The sequence below is a fragment of the Ptiloglossa arizonensis genome, chromosome 3, assembly GCF_051014685.1.
Source record: "Ptiloglossa arizonensis isolate GNS036 chromosome 3, iyPtiAriz1_principal, whole genome shotgun sequence".
NCBI lineage: Eukaryota > Metazoa > Arthropoda > Insecta > Hymenoptera > Colletidae > Ptiloglossa > Ptiloglossa arizonensis.
The window spans coordinates 26,105,046-26,119,876 of NC_135050.1; the positions used below are offsets into that span (position 1 = coordinate 26,105,046).

Consider the following 14,831-nt stretch of genomic DNA (forward strand, 5'->3'; position numbering starts at 1 on the left):
GTAACCTGCAAGCGACGACAACGTTTATTCGCGCATGTATCAGTTGGGCATTGTTCGAGCATAATTTGAGATAAAAATTAGAATTGCACTTCGATCGAAATACTTGATCGTTGTTCTTCGAAAAAGTGACTCAATACCTCGGTATTACATCCTAGGAAAGATTCCCGAACTAATCAAGAAACAGCAAAAATTATTTCAAAAAATCGAAGTACGATCGAATTACTTAGAAATATACGTTAAATTTATTTCAAAAGGGCCGAGAATTAATTCGTGTACCTAATATTTCGTTAAAATCGAGTCGTTTCGCTTTCCAACCGATCTCCCTTCCTCCGGCGTGGAAATCGCTCGAATTTCGGTGTGTTTTTCCCGAGCACGGGCATCGAGTTGCAAAAAGCCGCGGTATCCATGGTGAAACTGGGTTGTATCAACAATGCTTCGTTCCGGCCGTCAGTTTCTTCGATATCGATACCGAAATTCCGCCCGATACACGCCGACGCTCGGACGAAAATGCTTCGGGACCCGAATTTAGATCCTGGAGATTGCCACGCGTAACACCGTGTTCCCAATCTCGACGAAAGCTCGGAAAATCCCTGCTCGCGACGGCCGCGAACAAATATCCACTGTCCCCGAGCTTTCTCGATGATCTGCAAAGATCTTCCGAGCATTTGGCAACGAAATGTATCGTTGCGCTTGGCACATCGAGATGCGGGACCAGAGTGACCGGTTCGACTCTTTGCGCTTCCCCCTCTCCTCGCATTCGGCCGGTCTAGGCTCCGCCTCCGCGAGTGCTGCCCAGCGTAACCGGGAGAGGAAGCCGAAGGAGTGGGGGGAAGTAGCGTAACGCGGTGGCTCTCGTCGTCCCGCAAGGTACAGCGGAGTGGGGGTAGGTAGCGTGAAACGTGGGCTCTCGCGTCCCGCAAGGTGCAACGGAGTGGGGGTAGATAGCGTGAAGTGTGGGCTCTCGTTGCCTCGTAACGTGCAGCGGAGTGGGGGACGTACCAAGTGTATATTAGAATTTGGAGCTATGAATATAACGCGATGCAGAGCCTTTGCACATTTTACCTAAGAATACGGTTTTGTAGGGGCACACGTTACCTTTCCCCACTCTAATTTAGACAACACCAGTGTAACCAGAAGAATAAGCTAAATTTCAATCCGAAAGAGTGGAGGTAGATTATAATTTCTCTCCCCACTCCTTCCGTTTGAAATCTAGCTGATTCTTCCAGCTACACTGGTGCCGCCCAAGCCAGAGTGGGGGAAAAGTAACGAGTGTCTCGTACAGAATGTTATTCTCACGAAAGATGGATAAAACGAGATGTATACTCAACCATTTGCCACGTATCATAGTGCAAAAGAACATTTATTATTTTCCCCCACTCCGTCGCAATATTTTCGGTAAGAGACCAGAGCGAAGGGAGGGGAGTCAAGGCCGATAAAATACGAGGAGAAGGGGAAGCGCGAAGACTTCGCATGGCCACCTTGCAAAGGACCAACAAAAAACAACCCAACGTATTTTCCGTCCCGAACTCGACTTATTTTCCCGCTATTTCAACGGGCCAGGAACGGATCACGGATCAACGATTCCGGTAAATTAATGTCGACGGTCTCTCTCGCGGGTTTCGTGAACACGAATCCGCTCCGACGAACGCGAAGTGCCAGATTTCACTCTCGAATTGCAGCACCCTTTGATCGTTCAATTTCTCGTGATCCCTCGGGCTGGTTTCTCTCCCTCGCGTTCGCGCGAAACCGCTTGAAAACGCTCGACTTTAAGGGCACCGCGCCGCCGAAATTCCGATTTAAACACCGTTTCACCGGCGGCGAATTGTTTGTTTCCTCGAACGACAAACGACCATTTTCTCGTTCGAAAGATATATTTTAACTCGATCGGTATCAATCGAGGCGATCGCGTCGATAATATCGGGCAATAACATTGCGTCGATAATATCGAGTGATAACATTGCGTCGGTAATATCGGGCAATAACATTGCGTCGGTAATATCGGGTAATAACGTTGCGTCGGTAATATCGAGCAATAACATTGCGTCGGTAATGTTAAGGTGCGTTTCGGACGCACTTACATTTACAATGATATACACCGTGGGCTGAAATTCGTGGTACTTTCAGACCTAATATATCCATGAAATCTTCTCGGTCCTATTTATATCTTGAATTTTAATCGTGTACACATACATAATTAATTACCCGCATACAAGTTCGATCTTCGAATGCATTTTCCTCGAAAGCGAAGCCTCCGATGCAATTTCTTTACTCGTTATTTCAGAACATAGAATCTCCCCTCTGCCTCCTCTACCGAAGAGAATCGTTGGGCACTTTAGTCCACGATATTGTATACGTAAAAAAATCACACGCCCGCTTACAAGATAAATCTTCCAACCCATTTTTCTCGAAAACGAAGCCTCCGATGCAATTTCGTTATTCCATACTTTCGTCTTATTTCCATCCACAGAATCCCCCTTAATCGTGTATTTTGATCCACAATGTATAGTCAAGTTTGCGCCAAGAAACACCTCGATCGTTTCGCCTCGGTTTTCATCGTACCTCTCGAACGTAAACTTCCCGATAGCAGAATTCGGCTCGGAGACGAGAACAATCGTTCTTCGTTCGCTGAACGTGGCTGCGGGATTAGTCGTGGAATTCCAAAAGGACCATCGATGGCCAAAGAGTTTCATTCCGCGATCATCCCGCTCGACGTTCCTTCGCTACCGAGGCGCGTTCAACCGCGAGAACGCCAAAGAGGTGGCTGGCTCGTCCTGATTCCCGAAATCAGCCATTGGTTGGACGCTCTTCCGTAATCCAAACGGCATTCACGGAACCACAATTTCCTCCAAAAGGGGAGTTGGGGATCCGCGCACGTTCTCTCTCTCTCTCTCTCTCTATCTATCTATCTATCTCTGTCTCTCTCTTTCTCTCATGTTGTATCCAGGCCGCGTAATCCAAACGGGATTTCGGCCCCGCCGCGTCGGAAATCTCGCGCCGCGCGTTAACACCACATTCTGTTCGCTTCTATGGGCACGACGATTTCGTCTTTCGTCCCGCGGAAACTCGTGACTCCTCGCACTTATGCGAGCGGAACGCGCGACAAGCGTCTTAGCCTCGGATTCATCGTTCTCTCGCCAGAACGAACGGGAACGACGGTGTTTAGAACACGTGATCTCGAGGTGAAAAGCCGAGGATAGTTGGAAATCGTGGGGTTCTGGGTAATTTTAATGCCTGAAATTTTAAGGAGGTACTGTTCTTTGGATCGGGAGGAATTGTAGAAAAATGTATATATAATGGAAGAGTTATACAAAAAGAAATAAATAAAGTGGTAGGTACAAAATTTCGATATAAGAAAGTATCACATTAGAAAATGATCGAATTCTAGGTAATTCCAATACCCAACACCTTCAACATCTTACTATAGGTACCACATTCTCGGTGTCTGACCAAGCAAGGGATGATACCACTGAGCATCAACGTAGAAAAACTTCAAGAAGTTCAAGTTACACATACCTGTTCCTTTCCTTCGTAAACAAAAATCCTACATACTATCCCAAAAGTTTCCAATTTAATGTCAAAAAAATCATTCTAACCGAATTCTTCCTTCTCCTCGTTCAATTATTATTAAACTCGTACCAATAAAAACAAAATTCGTCTAAAAATCAAACTCTCATTGTACCATCAATTCTTAAATCTTAAGAAAGAAATATTCTTATCCTTGATCCGATAGATCATTCGTCACATATATATCACGTGTCTCCTAGAGACTCCAGCTTGGTACAAGGGTCGAACACGGGACTATCGGCGATTAAAACAGAGAAAAATCTAGCAACTCAGGAAAGAAAGCCATTGGAATAGCCGAAAATCGTTCGGGAACGGTTCGTCGACCAGAACATCGACGATCGAATTCGCAGTGGGCTCGAAATCCGCAGCCGGCTATCGTAATAATCCCAATCGGCATTAAAGTTCGACAGGCTAATGGTTCGGCCGGCGAGATACGAGCTGCAATACGGTTTATTGGCAGAAGGGCGCGCGGGACCGTTCATATCGAGTTTCTGCAACACCGGCGACGATATTTGTAGTCGAGTCAGCTGCGTCCCCACGAATAACTCGTACCCCGCCGCCATGTTTCTAAGCGATCCCGCGCGCTCGTGCGTCGTACCCCCGTACACCGATAATGCCAACGTCCCCGAGCTTCTGCGAATTTCCGATCCCTGCTACGACAGCTTGCACGGAATCATCCGATAAACGACGTCATCGATTTTACAAAGTGTACCGCGCCCAATCGGAACCGAGACACTTCTCGATCGACCACGCGTGACTTTTCTTACCGTTTCTCGACAACCGAATTCAACGATTGTGATTCATTGCACGGGGTTACTCGATATCCCATGGTCGTGAAAGATTTTCGAAAAGCCTTTTCTTTTTCCAAATTTGTACCCTCTTATCGGAAAATTACTTTTTCTCAAGTTTCTTGACAACTGAATCCACTGATTTCGATGCATTGTACAGAGTTATTCGATATCCCATCCCAAATTTTTGAAAAGCTTTTCTTTTTCAAAATTTCCACCCTCTCCCTGGAAAATAAAACGCATTAAACTTTTCCCCTACTTTCCTTACATGGTTACAAAGATATGTACGATAATACATGAACTCAAAGTTTCTTTACCTCTGACAATACTAACAATTCAAACGATCACTGATAGAGACCAGGTCTGGGTCCAAACAGACCCGTAACTTACTCCCACAATTACAATTTGCCCTTTCGAAGAAAGACTCCGTTACTTTATCCTACTTCTCCTCGTTTCCACGGAACGCTGTACTAACGGGGTAACTGATCTTTACAAAAGTCTCTCTGGGTCTGAAGAGACCCATGAATCGCGCAACAAATATCAAGGATCCATTTCCACACCTAGCCTCGCTTCTTTGCTGAAATAAGAAATGGATGCATTGATAGGATCATTCGAGTCACGTTCGTGGGAAGTTTGAAATTCTTTAAAAATTTTCAAATTGCGGACCATTTGTTGGTAGTGTACGGGCCGTTGAACTCGACGAACGACGTTATCGGACACGATGTTCACCCGCGAGGACGCAATTGCGATCTTCTCCACGATTCACTCGAGACGTACACGAAGATAACCGAGCGACTCGGTTCCCGGATTTATGAGACATTAGCCGGCTGATTGTCCCCGTCAGAGGTTTCTTAGATCGTGACTGTCGACTGCGTCGCTGTCACGGAGCTGTTGAACGCGTTATTACGGTAACCGTGCACGTCCCACTGTCTCCATATTATGCAAATGCTCGGTTGGATTCGTGGCGGTAGGTTCTAGCTCGGCAAGTGGTTAATAATACATCTGCCGGTAATGGGCTACCGCCGGTCCCCGTTGACTTAGGCACACTGTCATGGAAGATTAAGGACCTGGGTGTCGGAGATACGAGCAATACGGTTAGGGTGTATCTACACCCGTCCCAAAGGTAGGGTCACTCGAACCCACGTTTCCGTTTATTAACCCTTCGACAAGCAACGACGAACACTTAACCGTGGCGACGGTGACAATTCGAGCGACTGGATCGTTATAAAGGGTGACTCGTGTAATCGGGAGAGATTGTATCACGAATTCGATGGAAGACTGAGGGACACTGTGGAGGGAAGATTTGCAATTGTACGATGGTGTCTATTGTACAGGGATCGTGCAGTCAAGAGAGCTCATATTCAAGAGAGTTCGTAATCAAGGGACTTCGGAATCGAGGGACTGCACACTCGAGAGACTTCGTACTCGAAGATCCCACGCTCAAGGGACTCTACACTCAAAGGAACCTATACTCGAGGGACTCTGCAGTCAAAGAACCTTACACTCAAAGGATCCTACACTCAAAGGATTCTATACTCAAGGGATTCTGCAGTCAAAGAACCTTACACTCAAAGGATCCTACACTCAAAGAACCCTATACTCAAGGGACTCTACACTCAAAGAACCTTACACTCAAAGGACCCTATACTCGAGAGACTCTACACTCAAAGAACCTTTCACTCAAAGGACCCTATACTCAAGGGAATCTACACTCAAAGAACCTTACACTCAAGGGACTTTACAGTCAAGGGACTTTACACTCAAAGGACTCAACAGTCAAAGAACCTCACACTCAAAGGACCATACACTCCCTTGAGTGTCCTTTGACTCTACACTCAAAGGACCCTACACTCAAGGGACCCTCAAGGGACTCTACACTCAACGCACTCCACATTTAAGGGATCCCACATTCAAGAAACCCCGCACTCAAGGGATCCTACATTCAAAGTCCTCCACATTTAAAGTATCTCTCATTCAAGGGACCCCACACTCACTGTAAGTTACTTCCACATTTTCTAAAAAATAAACAAATATAATTCCACCAACCGAATCGTTTACACACTTTTGTAACTATAATACATCATCCTCCTAATAAATTCCAAGTCAGAAACTAAATATCGACAGATTCGAGACCGTGAAGTGTACTTTCACCGAAGAACGTATATTTTTCAAATAGTACATTGCGGACTACGGAAACCGTCTACGATCTTCAATTCCAAAAATAAGAACAAGTGGCTCGCGATCTCTAACGACGGCACCGGTGACGATCAACGTTCGCATTAGTGGTCGCGACAGATAGATTCGAGTTTGTCCACGAAGAAGTTGGTGCAGTGTTCGCTGGTTCGTTTGACTATGCATCAGGAGCGATTACGGTGAAAACGATCGCGCAGCCCCCCTGAGTAGAATTCGTGTCGGTTGCGGTCGAGCCAAATGGGCGTCGTTACTTGGGGGACTCTACCGGTAGAATTAGTTTTCGATTCGAGAGGAAATTCGACGACGCGTTCCTCGAATGGCTTCACGGTAGACCAGTGTCGCGACGCTCTTGGCAATCGATGATATCGGACAACCGTCCTCTCTGTTTTCGCGCTTGCCAGCCAAACGGTTCAACGCAGTGTCCACCGCGGTAGTCCCTCTCTCTCTCGGTTTCGATCGATCGACTCTTCGAGTCGGGAAACCATTTTCGATCGTTATTGCTTCTTTTACCACGTTCGCGCGATCCTTCTCTCCGCGCTTATCGAGCTAACATCGAAAATCCGTAGACTACAGCGGAACCAAGGATTTATTCGACGCGACTCGTCTGTTCTCGATAACCGAAAACACATCGCTTCGCGAGCGGTGATTCCACGTCTTTTCCAAGTACAATAAACCCTCGATAAATAGTTCCCCTTTGCGATAGAATCGTACACACACCCACACACAAACACAAACACACACGCGCGCGTTGTCAGTCATGCGCGGAATTTCATTTGTTGGGAGTATTCGCACGTGTACTACCTTCGATCAATTTTTTTTCGAATGACACAATGTGTCCTGTTTTTAATCAAATAAATATACATGGAGTAGGTTTTGGATAAATTTCATCTGAAGGTGATCCTCACGATGGTAAAGGTATCTCTGTGAAACTTTAAGTCCCAATGTGGCTCTTGTGTATTCCCATAATTTGAAGAGTCTTGTTCTCTAGAGGTATTGCGTTAAATTTTCCTAAGAATAAACATCCTTGCTGCTGACGACTCGAGTTTGAACTCGTAACACCGAGTAGTGGGAAAATTGTATAGATAAGGGATTTGATTGTAGAGACAAATGTATTGAAATTTAAGCGAGTATTGTCGCGCTACATTCTCCTTAATCCGAATGACATCTTTCCAACTCCTCACAGTACATGCGTACACATCCCCATAGGTCGAAAGAACGCAAAAGTAGATGTAAAATTGTTCAATTTTGATTAGACAACACAACTCTATAGAAAAAGCCAGAATTGGTGAACAATACCCCTCTCTACCCAAGTGACATCTTTCCAACTTCCCACAGTACATACGTACACACCTCCACAAGTCAAAAAGACAGCAGAATAGGCTAGAACTCGTTCCATTTTGATTAGACAAGGCAATTCTATTGAAAAAGCAAGAATTAACATACTATATCCTTCTTGACCCAAGTGACATCTTTCGAACTTCTCACAGTACATACGTACACACTACCACAAGTCGAAAAGACGCAAAAGTGGGTGCAAATTCGTTCGATCTTGATTAGGCAAGAAAACTCCATAGAAAAGACGAACATTATTGTAGTATACCCCCTCCATCCAAATGACATTTTTCCAACTCCTCACAGTACATGCGTACACACTCCCATAGGTCGAAAGAACAGAGAAGTGGATGTGAAATTGTTCAATTTTGATTAGACAAGAAAACTCTATTGAAAAAGCGAGAATTAACATACTATAACCCTCTTGACCCAAGTGACATTTTTCCAACTTCTCACAGTACATACGTACACACCATCACAAATCTAAAGAACGCAAAAGTGAGCGCAAACTCGTTCGATCTTGATTAAACCACACAACTCTATAGAAAAAGCGAGAATGGATACACAATACCATTCTCTACCCAAATGACATCTTTCCAACTTCTCACTGTACATACGTACACACCATCACAAATCTAAAGAACGCAAAAGTGAGCGCAAACTCGTTCGATCTTGATTAAACCACACAACTCCATAGAAAAAGCGAGAATGGATACACAATACCATTCTCTACCCAAATGACATCTTTCCAACTTCTCACAGTACATACGTACACACCACCACGAGTCGAAAAGATGGAAGAGCGGACGGGAACTGGTTCAACTTTGATCGTCGAAAACTCTCGTCCCGTCTACCGTAAAGAAATTCCAGGTGCATCGATGTTTCGGCAATACGTTCGATTTCTCGGAGAAATATCGCGCACCACCGTGGAACAGGAAGCACCATTTCGACGGTAAACGCTCTCAACGGTGATATCTGACCGGGAGAGATCGAAACGGGCGGCGTCAGGTGCATCCGACCGTTTTCAATAAGTTGCACTCGACGTGAGTCGGGCAGCGTCGAGAGCAGTTTCGTAGTCGCCATCGATCTCGAGATCACCGGCGTCAGCCCCCGAGATACGCTGCAATTCCGCAGCCGAGGATCGGACCGTGGCTGACTGGGTTTTTTTTTTCTCTCTTTTTTTTTTTTACACGCGAGACCGTTTTCGTGGATCCAAGCAGAATTCGAAATGTGACGGACAACCGTGGACGAGCAACGGCTATCAATTTATACGAATCGTCCATCGATCTTCGAGCCTGTGGAAACGAAACGAACGCGTGCCAGTCGATAACCAATGCCTTTGGAAATCGGACACGACCATCGAGATCGAGCGGATTTTTCACATCTATGAACGAATCGGACTCGACCCGTTTGTCAAGTTGCGGCAAACGCGAGGACAACGTGCCCCCCCCCCCCCCTCTCATCCTCGTCGCGAATTACATATTTATTCGACGTCCTTTTAATACGACATTGATGATCAAAGGATGCTCGAACACCTCTTAGGTCGAGAAGTCACTCGAGAAGAACCGAGATAGCCTGTACGTGAACGCACATTCTGCCAGTGCTGTTTATTATTCAATATTTTATTTGTGCACTGGAATAAACACTTTTGTACGCAGGTTGGATAAATAGAAAGGAAAATTTCTACATTGGTAACGTACCGATGAAACATTGGTATCGTTTCTCAGCTGCGAGAAAAAAGTACTGTGTAATAGACGTGACGGGGATAAGTACTCGATAAATGTTACTTGTCTTAAATTTGAGAAATGTTATCTGTTTATGATGAAACATTGGTAACGTACCAATGAAACATTGGTAACGTACCAATGAAACATTGGTAACGTACCAATGAAACATTGGTATCGTTTCTCAGCTACGAGAAAAAAGTACTGTGTAATAGACGTGATTGGGATAAGTACTCGATAAATGTTACTTGTCTTAAATTTGAGAAATGTTATCTCTTTTTAATGAAACATTGGTAACGTGTGTTCAAGTACAAGAAAAATGTACTATGTAATAGACGTGCCTGGGATTAGTACTCGATAAATGTTACGTATCTTAAATTTAAGAAACGTTATCTCTTTATAATTTCCAAGATTGTTACCCCACTTTTCATTGTATTTACAGTAATAGTTTCTCGTCGGGAAAACTTGTACAAATTCGTGTCTACCAGCACGGGTCACTTTTGACCCAGATGCTGTACTACGTGACTTCCAATACGAAAAGCTATCGTTTCGAACTCCCTCGATTAGATCACCAATTCTATCTTCTGAAGTACCCTAAGGTGATATTTACTTTGTAAATCCGCCATCTTTGAATTGTATTATCAGATATCGATATACTCGTAGAAAGTACTTACAGAATGACAAAGAGGAGATATTTATCGAACGAAAACGATATTGAACGAATTCTAAATTACACGAAAATATATATTACAAACGTTTCGAATAAAATACTATTACTGTTGTTATTCGGATGAAATTTTGCCCGTCTTTGTCGACAATATAGGTCGTTACGAACCTCGAAAGGCATCGTCGAGCAAAAAGAGGACAAATCCAAACAGAGGTGACGTAGCCACACTGTCTCCGGAAGTCACTCTATTAGCAGACCTTGGTCGTGGTCGAGGAGTGTCCTTGGAGAGCGAAGAAAACCGGAGACAACCCTCCTAACTCGAGAAGCCAGAATCGAGTGACTTTTACCTCGAAAATGAGCTCCTTTTATAAGGCTTTGGGTAGCTCCCGCAGGCCCAATCAGCATTTTTCCGGCCGCTGCTCGTACACGGGTTACTCCTCACCCCAGTATCCGTATCGAGAGGTAATTTCTACAAATATATATCGTAACTTACCCTACTCGATACCGTACAGTTCAATAGAGATACCATACATCTCTTCTAACGAAAGCGTAAACAGAATTCAACGGTTCAAGTGTCTCCAATTCAGTGACAACATCTCGTTACACAACGTTCTACGACTTATTGGATCATACTTATTAATAGTACAACGATATCTCGTATAATTAACGATAATTTGTTTTCTCGATTCACGAACTATGACTGACCTCTCTTATCGCGTTATTAACACATCTCGGTTATTCTAAATGAAATGTACTGTTCGCAATCATCAATTTCTATCTCGATTCACCGTACATCCAATTTCCAGGTAATTTTCCCCATTTAGTCAATATTGAAGCTTCCTTTAAAAAATTCACTCCCTTCTCCGCTCTGAAAAAGTTTCTACGATTCGTCAACAGTTGGTTCAATATTTCCTTGGTAGACTTTCCCTGTGTCGTCTTGCTTGTCTTTAATTGTTTGTGTTTGTTTCCACTCGTATGGTAACTTCGAAGTTAGGTCGAGAAGCAGCCGGAGGCTGTACCTCGATGTTGCATCATGCGAGACAATATGCATCGCTGGTGGAAAGTTCGGGACCATTACGCGAGAAGAATGTTACCCCGAAATTATGCAAATACACGTCGAAGAGTATCGATGGAAAATTAAATTGTACACCCGGAGAATCTTGTTTTAATTTCGCAAGTATAAATTTGGTCCAATCGACGACCTATTCATCGAAATAACCTTTGCACCGTATCACTTGAACAACTCCAGGCATTCTTCGAATTAATTTTTCAATTACAGCTCGAGCAATGTTCTTCGTTCAACAACTTTCACGACTCTTCGACGTTGTTCTTTCATCGAATACACACTTTTGAGGGAGTTGACCATTTACACCGACGATTATGAACGAAACAAAGAGTACACGGGACAGTGATAAAGTAATCGGTAGTGCTCGTTCGTAGACGTGGATTAAAATATACGCTTTGAGAGAATTAACCGCTTACAGCGACATTTACGAACGAAACGAATTGTACACGGAACGATGATAAAGTAATCGGTACTGCCCGTTTCTAGACACGGATTAAAACAACCGTTCGAGCAACATTTTGGTAATTATACCGTAAAATGTAATAAAGAGCGAGGTTTCTAGGCGCTGGATTAAAAGAACAAAATCGTTCGAGTCATCTTTCGGTAATTATACCTGAAAATGTAACAAAGAGTACAATTTCTAGACACGGGTTAAAATAACAGAACCGTTGGGATCGTCTTCTGCTGATTATATCGTAAAATGTAATAAAAAGGTGATATTACATTTTTAACCGATAAGTACATTACACATATTACACATATGTAAGTAAAGTTTAATAACGGTATTAATAAAATTAATTTAAACGATAGTGTCGAGGGTTTGGTGCGTTCAGAGGTTCGTGACAAAGGACTGCCTTCGATGAAGCAGTTGTGCATCCTTTTCACCGGACTTCGGCCAGGCTGCGCCGAAGAAGGAGTTAATTTCGCGGAAATGGAGGAACAAGGTACGAGAACCGAGTTCACTCTTCCGCTATTTACCAGTCAGTGGCCGCGAAGTAGACGCAACGTCCACGTGGAAACTGTTACGCGTCGATGGACAAACGCGCAGCGTAGTTTCGTCGACTGAGCTTAGCAAACAACCGTTCGTGACTTTCTCGGTTAACACGAATCGAGTTACCGGGTTCGACCAACCACGAGCCCTGACCACGTCTTTCTTAGAATTTTTCCTTTCGTTTAATTTATCATTCTTTTCCATGCTTCTTCGGACTCACTGGCGAGCTGGATTATTGTCTCGAAGAGTACGACTCTCGTGACGAGACGGAGAGCTAGGAAGATCGGTGTTGGATCAACGTGGACAGTGTCGAGTGCAACTGGAAGCTGAGGAAATGAGAAATGAATCCTCTGTTAAAGGGAATATGGTGACGTTGTTGAGAGAAACGTGGTACTAGAGGCAAGAGTGATGAGGATTGAGTGTAGCTGAGAAGTGGAAAGGCGATATCTGGGGTGAAGAGAATGTTAACAGGGTTGAGTATAGTTGAGAGCTGAAACTATGATTCTTGGGTTCAGGAGAATGTGGTGTCATTGATGAAAGAAATGTAGTGTCATCAGTAAGGATAATGAGGACTAGGTATAGCTGAGAACTGGAAAGATGATACCTAGGGTAAAGAAAATATTAACAGTGTCGAGTATAGCTGAGAGTTGAAACTATGATTCTTGGGTTCAGGAGAATGTGGTGTCATTGATGAAAGACATGTACTATCATTAGCAAAGGTAATGAGAACTGAGTGTGGCTGAGATCTGTAAAGATGATACCTAGGGTAAAGGTAATGATAACAGTGTCGATTATAGCTGAGAGCTGAAACTATGATTTCTGGGTCAGGAGAATGTGGTGTCATTGATAAAAGAAGTGTAGTATCATTAGCAAAGGTAATGAGGACTTGTTAGAAGGGTATTGTTAAGAGCTGGAAAAATGAATCCTATGTTAAAACAAATACGGTGCTATTGTTGAGAGTAACTATCAACTATCAGCTAGGTACTATCAGCAAAGTTAATGAGGACTGAGTATAGCTGAGAACTGGAAAGATGATACCTAGAGTAAAGGTAATGATGACAGTGTCGATTATATCTGAGAGCTAAAAATATGATTTCTGGGTTCAGGAGAATATGGTGTCATTGGTAAAAGAAATGTAGTACCATCAACAAGAGTAATGAGAACTTGTTAGAAGAGTATTGTTAGGAGCTGGAAAAATGAATCCTGTGTTTAAAGGAATACGGTGCCATTGTTGAGAGAAACGTGGTACCATCAGCATGGGTAATGAAGACTGAGCATAGATTAGAACTGGAAAGGTGATACCTAGGGTAAAGAGAATATTAACAGTGTCGAGTATAGCTGAGAGCTGAAACTATGGTTCTTGGGTTCGGGAGAATGTGGTGCCATTGATAAAAGAAACATAGCACCATTAACAGGAATAATGAAAACTGAGTATTGTTAGGAGCTGGAAAAATGAGTCCTCTGTTAAAAGGAATACGGTGCCATTGTTGAGAGAAACGTGGTACCATCAACAAGGGTAACGAAGACTGAGCATAGCTTAGAACTGGAAAGGTGATACCTATGATAAGGGGAACGTGGACAATGTCGAGTACAACTAGGAGCTGAAGTGACGAATCCTCCATTAAGGAGAATATAGTACCATCGACAAGGATAATGAGAATTGAGTATACCGGAGGGCAGGGAAGACGATTCCTGGATCAAAGAGAATGTAGTACCATCGATAAGTAGGACAGGACACCGATAAATTCTCAACTTGCGCTGTTATTTAGAATTAAACGGGTCCACGCGTGCTTCTTCGCGAAAAGAAAATTTCAAGAAAGGAAACCTTCTCTTTATACGTACAAAATACGTACAAGAATAACAGTGAACACACATCGTGGTACATTAATCATCGTACGTAATTTTCTACTATCGGAATATTTATCATTTATCGTGGAATCAAGGTAAGACTGCCTCTGGAAGAAATATCTCGTTGCTTCTCTTTCGAGGCAGCCCTCTTCGAGACTGGAGCGAATTACTTCTTAAAAATGGAGGCACCGAAAGTGCATTCGGGCTGCGAGTTCGTCTTGCATACGTTGCATCCGAAATAGAGACGCGGAGGTTTCCCTTTATTTTTACGCCGGTGCTGTACGTCACGGCGGGAGTATCTTCTTCCAGACGAATACTATACTTGGATTCTCCGCAAGACACCCGAGTAGCAACGAAACGTTTCCTTTTTTTCCATTAGAGTGTATCTCGTATCGAGAATAAAATTCGTTTTCTAATGCACGTTCCACCGTGTTTTAAAGGAACTGAGACCCTTCGCGGTGCAACCGCGAATAGTACTTGCACCGCGAGTACGAGTACAATGTATTTATTTTATATTTACGTTTCGCGTGGATAGAGAGGATTGTCGATTTGCACGATAAATTTAACAATGTCTATCCACTTCGTTCGACAGGATTCGATAGCGATCGCGTTCTAACCAGGGGAGATCGAGCCCGAAACAGTTAGAAATTTTTCACCT

At 43.7% G+C, this 14,831-nt stretch overlaps 1 protein-coding gene across 1 annotated transcript in view; it reads right to left on the minus strand.

The window, feature by feature from the left end:
• Window positions 1-14,831, minus strand: part of Btk29a (tyrosine-protein kinase Btk29A) — a 361,771-nt gene that overhangs the window by 228,409 nt on the left and 118,531 nt on the right. The window lies entirely within an intron of this gene.